The sequence below is a fragment of the Aquarana catesbeiana genome, linkage group LG07 (assembly GCF_042186555.1).
Source record: "Aquarana catesbeiana isolate 2022-GZ linkage group LG07, ASM4218655v1, whole genome shotgun sequence".
NCBI classification, from domain to species: domain Eukaryota; kingdom Metazoa; phylum Chordata; class Amphibia; order Anura; family Ranidae; genus Aquarana; species Aquarana catesbeiana.
This window is the reverse complement of record NC_133330.1, coordinates 116,075,203-116,089,589: the sequence shown is the minus strand read 5'-3', so window position 1 is coordinate 116,089,589 and position 14,387 is coordinate 116,075,203. Positions and strand designations below refer to the sequence as shown.

Below are 14,387 nucleotides of genomic sequence, written 5' to 3'. Positions count from 1 at the left end.
GGAGGTGGGCTAGATGGCTAGCAGATGCAGGGCAGGCACTCAGACATTTGGGAAGTGGAGGGGGGATCCGATTAGCACTGGGAGTATCTTTCTGCAAGTGAATCCCTCTGTGGCTGCCCTGCAATACAAAAAGCCGGCGGGAGGGCAGAGGAGAGAATCCGACAGCTGCAGGACAGCCACAGAGGGATCTGAGTTTGCAGGGGGCGGAAATTGGTGCTGGAGTGGGGGGGGGGGGGGGGGGGGGATCAGAGCAGGAAGGGTAAGGCATGGTAAAGGGAGAGTTTGGCCTTCTGTACACTGCTGCTGGTAAACAGACATTTAGAAGCAGTTGAGCATTTTTTTCAACTGCTCCTGAACTGTCCTCTGTTATCTTACCAGAACATGTACACAGTGTCATTTAGGCCTCATGCACACGAGACACTGTTAAACTCGCGTTCAGAGGCAGTTGGACACTTTTTTCAACTGTCCCTGAACCCATTCAATGTTATCCTATGTGTCCATGTACACAGTCTTGTTTTTTGGTGTTTTTAGGCAGTTGCGTTTAACCTCGTTTTTCCAGAAGCAAAAAAATGGGTTCAGACGCAAAAGTTTTCCACGTTTCAGACGCCAAACGCGGCTAAATGCTGGTACCGCGTTTAGCCGCGTTTGCGTTTAAGTGTTTTTAAAGGAACATTTTACTACCCGATTTTGGGGCCCCATATCTCGGGGCCACTTGGTGCTAGGAACCCCACATTTGGTGTGCTAACAGAGTTGAACTAACACTATAAGATATTCAAATTTGGGGTTTCTAGCACCAAGTGGCCCAAAAGTCTGGTCGCAAAATGTCAAGCACTTCTACAGCAGAGAATGACATTTTCCGACCTGAGTTTGGGGCCCCATATCACGAGGCCACTTGGTGCTAGGAACCCCATATTTGAATATCTTGTAGTGTTAGTTCAACTGTGTTAGCACACCAAATGTGGGGTTCCTAGCACCAAGTGGCCCCAAGCACTTTTTTGTAGCAAAGAATGACATTTTGTGACCCGAATTTGGGGCCCCATATCTCGGGGCCACTTGGTGCTAGGAACCCCAAATTTGGTGTGCTAACATGGTTGAACACTATAACATATCCAAATTTGGGGTTCCTAGCACTAGGTGGCCCCAAATTCGGGTCACAAAATGTTATTCTCTGCTGCAGAAAAGTGCTTGACATTTTGCAACCCGACTTTGGGGCCCCATATCTCGGGGCCACTTTGGTGCTAGGAACCCCAAATTTGGTGTGCTAACATGGTTGAACACTATAACATATCCAAATTTGGGGTTCCTAGCACTAGGTGGCCCCAAATTCGGGTCACAAAATGTTTTTCTCTGCTGCAGAAAAGTGCTTGACATTTTGCAACCCGACTTTGGGGCCCCATATCTCGGGGCCACTTTGGTGCTAGGAACCCCAAATTTGGTGTGCTAACAGTTGCACTATAAATATCCAAATTTGGGATTCCTAGCACCAAGTGGCCTCGAGATATGGGGCCCCAAAGTCAGGTCGGAAAGTGTCATTCTCTGCTGCAGAAGTGCTTGACATTTTGCGACCCAACTTTGGGGCCTCGTGTCTCAGGGCCACTTGGTGCTAGGAACCCTAAATTTGGATATGTTGTAGTGCTAGTCCAACTGTGTTTGCGCACCAAATTTGGGGTTCCTAGCATCAAGTGGCCCTGAGACACGAGGCCCCAAAGTTGGGTCGAAAAATGTCATTCTCTGCTCTGCAGATGCTTCTAGACCTAAACGCGGCATGCAAACTCCGGCAAAACGGGCGTTTCTAAACACCAGTTTCAGCTTTTAAAAACATGTGTTCAGCAGAGTTTGCACCGGCGTCTCGTGTGCATAAGGCCTTACAGTAGTTTCTAGGCAGTTGAGTTTAGAGGCTTTTTTTGGAATGCAAAAAATGGGTTTAGAAGCTGAGTTAGAGGCATTTCAAGCTCTAAACGCGGTAACTCACATTTAGCCACGTTTCGTTTACAGGCGTTTTTTAATTTTTGGCTATTTTGTGGGAGAAATAAAAATGTAATTATTAATTTTTTTTTTTTTTTTTTTAGTGCTTCTAGACGCAAACACAGCAAACCGGACGTTTTATCTGTCAAGTTAAATCATTCAGGAGAGGTTGTAAAAACCATCCTGTGTGCATGAAGCCTTAGAGTGAAGGTGGGGGCCACTTTACATGTCAGCAGGGGGGGGGGGGGGGGGGTGTCGTCATATTTTAGGTAAATTGCTCTGATCAGTGGCTTATTAGCCACTGATCAGAGCCTTCTGAACAATTATGCTTTAACTTCATGGTCACTGAAGTGACCGTGAGCTTTATAGCCGAAGCATAAATGAGGTCTGTACAGCGTGCGGACTTGGCCGCCTGGAGGCGCTTCTGTAGGTCCGTACACTGTACAGACCTTTATGCGAAAGGGTTAAATATTACTGTTTAAGCCGTGATGTAGGTATCAGGGTCGCAAGTATCGCATCCCCATACCAGGCAGCTGTCTTGGAGACATTTATTTGATAACTGAACTATTTTGTTTTTATTTGTGATTTTAAACTCTTATGTGGTGTGTTTCAATAAAATGTAATTTTTTAAAATTTATCAGTAGTGCCTATAAAGTGCATTTTTTTCCCCGCTATTTTTATTTTTTATTTCTCAACCAAATAGGACTTGGCACTTTGCTACCTTATCATACACCCACAGTACCATCCTGTGATGGTGTAGCTAGCTCTTCTAGTGACCCTAAAGGGCAAAACACCTCATGCACTATGTGTCACTCTTCCAGATCAGTAGGAGTTTCCTGGAAGCTCTGACGTCAAGCCTTCGTTTCCCAGATTTGTAAGGCCGCTACTTGGTTCTTTGTTCATACCTTTCAAAGTTCTACCAGGTGAAAGTTCAATATCCTGTGGATGTAGCTTTCAGCCACATGGTTTTTGCAGCAGCACTATAATTTGGCTCTTGTTGAGCCTTGTTTTTTTTTGTGCTAGTTGGTACTGTTCTGCCGTGTGTGTGTGTGTGTATAGTGAATACTCCCACAATATCGCGTTAACCACTTGCCGACTGCTGCACGCCGATGTACGTCCCTACTTTGGGGATGGATATCGTTGTTATGGCAGCAGTTAGCGGCTGATTGCGTCCTCTCACTTGCTGTGCATGGAGACGAGTGAGGGTAAGATGGGCCCCCATCCGTCTCCATGACAATGCAGGGCGGAAGCGACATCAAAACGTAACTTCCGTCTATACGTCTTAAAGGCACATTTTTTTCAAATGACAATTTTTTTTTTTTTTTTTTTTAAATTGCATTTAAGTCCAAATATGAGATCTGAGGACTTTTTGACCCCAGATCTCATATTTAAGAGGACCTGTCATGCTTTTTTCTATTACAAGGGATGTTTACATTCCTTGTACTAGGAATAAAAGTGACCCAATTTTTTAAAAAAAAGTAAAAATAAATAAAATCAAGTAAAACAAGAATTTTTTTTTTTTTAAGAAGCGAAGCCATACGCGAGTAGCTCCTGCATGTGAAAATGGTGGTCAAACCACACGTGAGGTTTCGCCGCAATCATTAGAGAGCAATAATTCTAGCCCTAGACCTCCTCCTCAAAACATGCAACCTGTAGAATTTTTTAAATGTCGCCTATGGAGATTTTTGAGGGTAAAAGTTTGACGCCATTCCATGAGCGGGCGCAATTTTGAAGCGTGACATGTTGGGTATCCATTTACTTGGCGTAACATTTATCTTTCACAATATAAAAAAAAAAAAAAAAAAAAAGGGCTAACCTTACTATTTTTTTTTTTTATTCAAAAAGTGATTTTTTTTTTCCAGAAAAAGTACACTTGTAAGACAGCTGCGCAAATACGGTGTGAAAAAAAGTATTGCAATGACCGCCATTTTATTCTCTAGTGTGTTAGAAAAAAACTATATATAATGTTTGGGGGTTCTAGCAAAAAAACTGTGTTAAACATGTAAATACCAAAATCTCAAAATGAGGCTGGTCCTTAAGTGGTTAAATAGAATGTGTTATAATTAAATGAGTAACTGCTGCTCTGTTTGCCTAACTTGTTGCCCACCCATCTTATTCATTGCTTGGGGACATCCCAAGATCTATAAATATCAACCCTGTGTCCTGTACTGTATTAGGATAAAATAAATTTGACTTAACCTTTAAATTCCTTATCTTGGAGTACAGTACAGGGCACCACCCACCCTCCATAAACTTATGTTTAATTGTAATTTTAGTTGGAGCTCTCCTTCAAACTTCAAATCTACTTTTATTGCAGTGATATATTGATAAGCAAGTTTCCGTGGCATTTGACTACAGGGTGTCAATTAGCTGGCAAGTTATTGTAATGGATAAGTATTTGTAGCAGCAAACTATTTAGATCTCCCTCATTGGCCCTAATTTTCAATGATCTGACTAGCTATAATTTTGTATAAATATCAAAGTATAAATTTCATGTACATGAAGTTTTAAATATTAACCAATACAAACAATAGATGGAAGTAAATGAATTGGAGTTTTAAAATGCATCCAAGGAGTCGGTAGAAGGATTTCAATTTATAAGTTTGATGATGCTCATTCATAAGGACTTGGCCAGAATGCAGTGCTTTAACTGAAAAAGAAAAATCTGGCCACCGATGTGGCTATTGTGTTTTGCAGGCTGTGCAAATTTGAGGTTGGAAAGTCAGAAATACGTACTCTTTGACAGGAAAAACAACTCTGGATTTCTTATTTCCGAATTTTTTTTGCTTTAAATCCTCTTTATTGAAAAAAGAAACATTTCACATTAAAAAAAAAAGACAAATCAAGTCACATTCTGGGGACTGACATAGCCGGCGTTTACATAGATCTCAACTTTTACCATATTTGTACAACAGTCCGCAAAAAAGGCAAGGAGCATGAACATCAATAAAATACCCTCCTCTACCGAAGGGACATACAAAAATTTTCCCCCTTTCTTTTCCCCCCCTTAGGCCTAGTAGGCAGGTCTTGGCACCCAGGCTCAGTGATGTCTTAAAAATAAAATTTATCCTGTCCACAATACTTTTCCAATATCTGTACAGTTTGGGGCAACGCCAGAACATGTGTAATCTCCCCTCTCTCCTCCACACCTCTGGCACCCCGAGTCTTCCCTCCTCCCCATCCTAAACATCTTTTAATGGTGTAAAATACGCCCTATATATCAGATATAAATGGGACACTACCTGTGATGGAGAGAGGGATACCCTGGGTCCAGATGACAATACATACTCCCATTGACTGTCCGACATTATCCCAACCTCATCCTCCCATTTCTTCCTGTTTTTATCCTCCACTCTAACCCCCTGGAGCGAGCTTCTCAAACTCCTGTACATATCAGAGATCAGACCTTTCGTGGAATCTGAGTCGGCCAGTTTTCTCAAAGAGATCATATCGCTCCATAATGGCTCCTTGCCGTTGAATTGTGCGTCTAGGGCGTGCCTTACCTGCAGGTATCTGTAGAATGAACGGTTGGGGATCGCAAATTCAATCACTAGCTCCTGGAATGTTTTTAAACTCCCAGCCTTATAAAGCTGTGAGAGAAAATGGATGCCCTGCCGATCCCACTCCTCAATCTTTCCCATTATTTTTACCTCATTAAGCTTGCTATTATCCCACAATGGGGAAAACTCTGAGAAATCTACATAGCCCATTATTTTTTTGACCTTGGTCCAACTCTTGACCATCAGCTGGGTAGTGGGACATCTAGTGATAAAGGAGTCCGCCTCCAACGCTTCTACTATAGTGTCACGGTTGGTGTCACCTAGTAGTACGTTATTTCCTGTTACCCCTTTCCCGGGCCTATTGCACCCTCCCATATGCTGGACCTGTGATGCCAAAAAATAGCATCCCAGATCCGGCACTCCCAGTCCCCCCTTCTCTGCCGGTCGCCGGAGCGTCTGCAAGCCGATCCTTGCTGCCCCGCCTTTCCAGATCAGCTCTCTGAATAAGCTGTCCATTTTGTTGAACCAACGTTTAGCAATCCAAACAGGTGAATTGTGTATGATATATAGGATTTGCGGCATCCAAACCATTTTTATCAGGTTACAGCGCCCGGCGACCGACAGAGGCAACCGTCCCCACACCCGGCATTTCTGTTTAAGTTTTTTCATTAATGGAACTAGATTTTCTGCGATATATTGTTCCGGATCCCTTGAGATATTAATCCCCAGGTATTTCAGCTGATTTACTACCTTTATTTGTGGGGTTTGATACGGAAGAGGCTCCGTCAGAGGGTCTATGGGTAATATTGCTGACTTTTCCCAATTGATTTTTAACCCGGAAAAATGGCCGAAGTCCTCAATCATCCCCATGGCCGTCCTTAATGAGTCCTGTGTGTCCCCCAGGAACAGCAGAATGTCGTCCGCGTACATTGCTATTTTCTCCTCTCCCCTCCTTCTTTTAAACCCCTGAACCCCCTGAGACGCCCTTATGGCCGCAGCCAAAGGCTCCATTGCCAGGGCAAACAGGAGGGGTGACAGAGGACACCCCTGCCTGGTGCCCCTTCTTAATTGGAACCATTCTGAGCATTCTCCGTTGACTCTAATCTTTGCCCTTGGCTTATCATATAAAAGGCTCAGCCAATGAACAAAGCTGGGGCCAAATTGGAGTTCCGCCAACACCTTCCAGATATAATGCCACTCCAGGCAATCAAATGCCTTAGTGGCGTCTAACGAGAGGAGCGCTCTCTTACCGCTATTCGCCGTGGGAATCTGCATATTTAAATATACTCGTCTTATGTTCGTACTTGTAGCTCTGTCCGGGATGAACCCGGTTTGATCTATATGGATTACTCTTGAAATTATTTTCTTTAGCCTTGTTGCCAGGGCCTTTGCCAAGATCTTCACGTCCGAACATAACAGTGATATCGGTCTATATGATGCCACCTCTAACGGGTTTTTCCCCTCCTTCAGCAACATTATTATGATGGCTTCTGTCATAGACACCGGCAAGTTACCACCCTTCCCAGTGCCGTTTAGTACTTCCAAAAGCATGGGGAGCAAAAACTCCCCATACTTTTTGAAAATCTCTATGGGTAAGCCATCAGGACCAGGGGCCTTCTGGTTCGCCATGTCTGCTACAGCCCTTTGTAATTCCCCAAGTGTCAGAGGGGCCTCCAACATTTCCCTATCCTCTCTCGTGAGCAGAGTTAACTTAAGCTGACCGAAGAAAGCCCTCATTTCCCCCGCCACATCTTCCTGTGCCGAGCTATATAGATTTTTAAAGTACTCCCTAAACTCTTCCAAAATTTCTGGGTTAGTATTTTTTATTGTTCCCTCTCTTCCTTCAATCGCTGGTATGGAATTCGGAGGGCCATTGGCCTTTATAATCAGGGCCAAGGTCCTCCCAACACACTCCCCCTCACAGGCAAACCTCCGTTTTTGAAATAACCTTTTCCTCTCCGTCTTTTCCAAAACCATTCTACTATACTCATTTTGTCTCTCTACCCACGCCTCGTATCTGGATGGGGTTGGATCCTCAACGTACCGTTCTTCCGCTCTTTTAACCCTCTCTTTAACTTTTAGTTCTTCTATCTGTGATTTTTTCTTAGTGTGGGATATTTTTTGAATTAAGATCCCCCGGAGGAAAGCTTTCAGGGCATCCCAAACTGTCCCTAATGGAGCTGTGCCTATATTCAACTCTGCAAATTCCACCAACCTCTCCATCACAGTACCCGCGTCCTCAATGATCTCGAGCCAAAAGGGGTTTACTTTCCAGTCACCTTTATTAATGCCTCTCTCACCCATTAAATCAATTGTCACTGGTGAGTGGTCCGAAATCCCCCTTGGCTCGTAAACTATTTCTCCCACTATACCCAGCGATTCCTCGTTGCCCAACACTAGGACACATGCCACCCTGTCTAGGATAGACCTAGAGTGGCAGGAATATTGTCTCACCCCGGGGTGCCTCTCCCTCCAGATGTCCACCAATCCCACTTCCTCACAATACTGTAGAAGCGGACTCTTAGGTTTACCCCTACCCAGCTTTTTTGAGGGGAACCTGTCTTCTTCATTATTCATGGTCATATTGAAATCCCCGACCACTACTACCGGGACCCCTGGGAGGCTCACCATAAATTCAGTTAGGTCATCCAAAACCTCCCTCCCAAAGGGGGGAGGGATATAGATGTTAGCTAATACACAAAGATATACCGGCCTGCTACGTCCACCTTACTATGGCTGCAGGCGAAAGCTATCCCCGATTTTATCAAAACACTCACACCCCTTGAGTACGGGGTGTGAGTGGAATGAAACTGCATCTGAAATTTTTTATGGTCCATTATCTTAATTGAATCTTTATCCAGGTGCGTCTCCTGCAGGCATAGTATCTGAACCTTCCCCTTATCTACCGTAGAGAGAATCATTTGCCTTTTCAAATTATCTTTAACTCCCCGAACATTCCAGGAACATATAGTGAGCTTCTTTTTTAATTTCCAAGTGCTATTTAAACCACCATTACCATGCATCTGTGAGTCCTGACTCCTTGTGTCCCTTGGCAAAGTTAAACCACCTCTTTATGTGACTCCTATAATATTTGTGAGATGAGCTTCCCCTTGCTTCAAAATCAACCTTCCCCTCTCCCCACCACACACCCATACACATATTCCTCCCCTCCCTCCTCCCACACCCCCCCCCCCCCCTACTCCCCCATTATTTTTATCCCTATTGCCCAATTTTGGGCCTACCCCTGAGGCTTCTATAGTGACCGGACACAATTATTCAAGGTGAGAAAAACAGACCTACCACCCCTGGACCCAGTAAGAGGGGAACTATCCCCATTATTTCCATTGTGCTTATAAACCGACAAATTTTACGTGTCCCCTCCCCACTCCCCCTTCAAACAAAAAAAAAAAAAAAAAAAAAAAAAAAAAAGGTCCTCTCTTGATTTCCAGATCCTTTGCCTTTTCTACATTTCCTCTTCTCGCTGTACTCTTCCTTTGTTTTTGTCTAACCAAGTTGTGACTTCGGTGGGAGTATTGAAAAATTGAGTTTCCCCCAATGCCACAATGCGCAAGCGTGCTGGATACAATAAAGCATAATTAATTTTCAGCTGCTGCAGCTTGCATTCCATAAATTTGGCTCTCTGCCTTTGAAGCTCAGGAGAAAAGTCCAGATATATTGAGACCCTTGCACCCCTGTATTGAATATTCTTCATCTCCCTTGCCTTCCGAAGAATAGTGGCTTTGTCCCTGAAGCATAATAGCTTAAAAATCAGTGGTCTTGGGTGACCCCCTGGAGCCCATGTCCTGGTAGCCACTCTATGCGCACGCTCAATGGAAAAAAAATCTGAGAGTGACTCCCTCCCGAATCTCTCCTTTAACCAATCTTCCATAAATTTAGCTGGATTATTGCCTTCACAGCCTTCAGGAAGGCCCAACACCCTCAAATTCTCTCTACGTAATCTGTTTTCCATACTGTCCATTTTTTGCATGCATTCATTAAGTTGTTTTTTCATAAGTGAGACTTCCTGTCTTAAAGGGGGAGACATCATCCTCCATCTGGCTGATCCTGTCTTCCAAGGCTGCCGTCCGAGTGCAGACCACCCGCATATCATTTTTTACCGACAGTAATTCACTTTTAAAACTTTCCATTTGTGCTGATAGGACAGTGATAGATACCTTACAGCTATTTACTGCTAGGAAGATATCTCTCAGTGATGGTTCCTTCTCGGCCATTGATGCTATTCCACCATCTCCCATTTCCGTGGTTAAGCTAGGACCCCCCTCCACCATACCGTTCCCCCCCGGGTCTAATGGGGCGTTCACCGCTGCACCCCCCGTGGGGGCAAGGCTTCTCCTTCCAGGCTGGCTGGTTTGATGCTGGGTCCCCCCTATGTGGTTGTTCTTTTTAGGTGTCGTACTTGCATGTTGGTTTGGGGTGTGAGCAAATCGCTCCAATTTGGCGGCTACTTGACTTTCTTTTTCTTTGGGATTACGCTGTGCTAGGGCCCCTGCACCCTCCTGTGCTGATGTCTCCTCCAGCCCCTTTTTTCTGGTCATGATGTGCCCGTTAGATGCGGTGTATACCTATAAGTATATATCCCCCAGCAAGAACTACTGCAGCCTCTCTCCTCCAATGGCTGTATGATTCTAAGTGTCCCGTACCAGTTCAGGGGTTCCAGTTACTATTTAAAATGTTTCACAGGTTTGCATCAGTCCTCCCACTATATGCTTCAACACTCGCTGCTGCGAGTCACTCACACCTCCAGTTTAAGGCTATTGCAGCATGAATCGGGTCGTTTCCACTCACACGGCTACCCCCGCAGCTCCCGCTCGATCCCGGGTAGGCGCGCTCCCCTCTCTCTCACACAAGCGGCGCGTCACTGTCAGTCCTCCCGGGAGAGCTCCACGTACGAGGTTTCTCTTGCGGCTGACACCGATCCTCCCCCTTACACCGCATCTGACGCTCAGAGGAAACCAGCGGGCACCATGAGGACAAGCCGGCAGTGTCTCCCACTCCGCTTTACCGCGAAGCTCACAGCATGAGAGCGGGGATAGAGCAGGGACTGGGTCCGGCTGCGTCTCTCTCCCTCACCTCAACATCCGGTCACGCCCCTCCTTATTTCCTAATTTTAACTGTGAAGTCTGGAGTTTAGCTGTACCGTTTTAAATAATTGAAATCAATGAATCACTACCAATGTTAACATGTAGATCTGACAAAGCATATTCAGGACCAGTTTTTATATTTGTGTCATTTTTTTGTCCTGTAAAGTAGAGTAAAGCACCTTTTAGGCCCCATGGTCATATACATTTATGTTGTCAGAAAAAAATGCCCTTTAACCTTGCAGTTTTTCAATTGTGCTTAGGTACATTTACATGTGTGTGGCATTTAGAAGCATTTGTGCAGAAACCTATTCTATTGGCTAGAGTATATCATGTATTCTTGCCATTGGAATAAATTTATACACATACAGTGCCTTGAAAAAGTATTCATACCTCTTGAAATTTTCCACATTTTGTCATGTTACGACCAAAAAACGTAATTGATTGGGATTTTATGCGAAAAACCAACACAAAGTGGCATATAATTGTGAAGTGGAAGGAAATTGATAAATGAAATTCAAAATTTTTTATAAATATCTGCAAAGTGTTAGGACGGAGCTGCGTTAAAAATAGTATTTGAAAAGAACAATATACCATACGTAATTAAACATATATCTGAAAATTGATTTTACACACCAAATAAAATTGTGAAAGTGTATAAAATGAATTGGTCCATAAAACAGTTGTGTAAAATCTTGAAGTGACTTCCAACATCAGCATAAAGTCATGCACCTCCACCACATAAAGTGCATGCTTACCGGATGGCAAGCTATCATAAGCCTACGGCTAATACCCAGGGAGGGCCTTTTATACAGGGAGTATGGAATGGCAGCTCTGGAACACTTGATAGGTAAGTTAAAAGTATACAGCAAACAGCCAGGGAGACTCGAACATTCAGAGGTCATGTATGTAGACCAGGTATTACCCAAAATAGAAAGGAGCTCACCATAGTGTAAATCATTACAGAAAATAGAATTAAATTGTCACAGTTTAAAAGCTGGCTGGCTAGCGAACACCCGCCCATTCAGATAAACCACGCGATGACGTCAGCACACCGAGCATAGTCGGCAGGATTTGAACCTGTGCGGGGAGACCCCAATGGATTTCTAGTCCATCGCCTTAACCACTCGGCCATGACTACCTGCTGACATCATTGTGGTGTTTATCTGAGTGGACGGGTGTTCGCTAGCCAGCCGGCTTTTAAACTGTGACAATTTAATTCTACTTTCTGTAAGTGCATTTTTTAGCTTTTAATGTGTATGAAACGATTTATACTATGGTGAGCTCCTTTCTATTTTGGGTAATACCTGGTCTACATCCATGACCTCTGAATGTTTGACTCTCCCCTGGCTGTTTGCTGTGTACTTATTTTTAGATATATGTTTAATTACGTGTGGTATATTGTTCATTTCATATACCATTTTCAACGCAGCTCCGTCCTAACTATTCCTTTTCATATATGTGTATCTCATTTATGAGCTGCTGCTTTTTTTCCATTTACTAGTTTACTTGGCGCGGTATTTCTCTATATACTATCTGCAAAGGGTGGCATGCATTTGTATTCAGCCCTCTTTTACTCTGATAACCTGTAACTAAAATCTAGTGGAACCAATTCCCTCTAGAAGTCACCTAATTAGTAAATAGTCCACCTGTGTGTAAACTAATCTCCGTATAAATACAGCTGTACTGGGAAGCCCTCAGGGGTTGGTTAGAGAACCTCAGTGAACAAACAGCATCACAAAGGTCAAGGACACACCAGACAGGTCAGGAATAAAGTTGTGGAGAAGTTTAAAGTGGGGTTGTGTTATCAAAGAATATCCCAAGCTTTGAACATCTCACGGAGCACTGTTCAACCCATCACCTGAAAATGGAAAGCGTATGGCACAACTGCAAACCTACCAGGACATGGCCATCCACCTAAACTAACAGGCCAGACAAGGGGAGCATTATTCAGAGAAGCAGTCAAGAGGTCCATGGTAACTGGAGGAGCTGCAGAGATCCACAGCTCAGGTGGGGAGAATCTGTCTACAGGACAACTATTAGACGTGTACTCCACAAATCTGGCCTTTGTAAGCATGGAAAGAAGAAAGCCATTGTTGAAAGAATGCCATGAGTCCCATTTGTAGTTTGCGAGCAGCCATGTGGGGACACAGCAAACATGTGGAAGAAGGTGCTCTGGTCAGATGAGACCAAAATTGGACTTTTTGGGCCAAAGGCAAAACACTATGTTTGGCAGAAAATTCTGCAAAAAACACTGCATATCACCCTGAACTCACCATCCCCACTGTAAAACATGGTGGTGGCAGCATCATGTTGTGGGGATGCTTTTTTCACCAGGGACAGGGAAGCTTGGTCAGAGTTGATGGGAAGATGGATGGAGCCAAATACAGGTCAATCTTAGAAGAAAACCTGTTAAAGTCTGCAAAGGACTAGAAACTGGGGCAGAGGTTCACCTTCCAGCAGGACAACTACCCTAAACATACAGCCAGAGCTACAATTGAATGGTTTAGATCAAAACATATTCATGTTAGAATGACCCAGTCAAAGTCCAGACCTAAATCCCATTGAGAATCTGTGGCAAGACTTAAATTGCTGTTCAGACACTCTCCATCCAATCTGACAGAGCTTGAGCTATTTTGCAAAGAGGAATGGGCAAAAATGTTACTCTAGATGTGCAAAGCTGGTAGAGACATACCCAAAAAGACTTGTAGCTGTAAGTGCAGTGAAAGGTGGTTCTACAAACTATTGACTCGGGGGCCAAATACAAATGCTCCCCACACTTTTCAGATATTTATTTGTAAAAAAAATTGAAAACCATTTATCATTTTCCTTCCACTTCACAATTATGTGCCACCTTGTGTTGGTCTATGACATAAAATCCGTTTAAGTTTTTGGCTGTAACATGACAAAATATGGAAAATTTCAAGGGGTATTGATACTTTTTCAAGGCACTGTAAGCATGTTTTTATGTGGGTTTATACAGGTTTGCACAAGGAAAAAACACTTCCCAGGGAATGTGTGGCCATTTTTTTTCTTGCCCCTGAGTGCTTCACATAAAAACGCGCTAAAACTCCTGCATGTGAAAGGGCACATTAGCTAACATGCAGTTGCATTTAGAGGTGTAAAAAGAAAAAAAAGCCAAATGCCCCTGGAAATGGCATTTTTTTTTTTGAGTCCATGTGCACAAGGTCTTCGATATCTCTATATTAGCTCTATATTTATGCAGTAAACTGCCCAGTAGAAGTTCTTTGAACAAAAATCTAATATAGAGCCTCAAGCTGTTATGTTAAGGACAAATCTGTTTGATCCTGTCTTCTCTGATCCTCCCCACCTTCCACTGACCCCTAATAATTTCCTGAGTCTATGGAGTTGGGCTGCACATGCTCAGTTTGGAGTGTATTGCTAGAGAGGTGGGTTTTTTTTTTTTTCTTGGGTGAGGTGATGTGATCAGCACAGGGCCAATCAACGTTGTCCAGACAGAGGGCCAGGGGTCTTGCAGTCTAATAGGACATTCAGAAAACTCCTACAAGCTTTAACCAGTGTTCAGCTGGACACTGGTACAAGTCACAAGAGAGAAGACTGCTCTAACTGCTAAGAAAAGGTATTTAGCAGTTTATATTTACTAAAATAATTGCATTTCCATGTTCTGTGTGCTATAGGAGACTAGATACAGTGAATGCAGAGTCCTGGGTTTAGTAACACTTTAACTGCTTGTCGACCAGCTGCTGTCATTTTACTGCAGCAGGTTGGCACGGCTGCGCAAACCGCTGTAGGTGTAAGTCGGCCTCTTTTAAGAGCTATAGGGGGTGTGCACCACTGGATC

General features: G+C 43.7%; 1 protein-coding gene and 1 non-coding gene across 2 annotated transcripts in view; one reads left to right on the top strand and one right to left on the bottom strand.

Annotated features, from left to right (window-relative positions):
* TNRC6B (trinucleotide repeat containing adaptor 6B) overlaps positions 1-14,387 on the top strand; it is an 814,361-nt gene that overhangs the window by 155,144 nt on the left and 644,830 nt on the right.
* Positions 11,624-11,705, bottom strand: TRNAS-AGA (transfer RNA serine (anticodon AGA)). Its single transcript has one exon. It is a non-coding gene; the product is annotated as a tRNA-Ser (tRNA).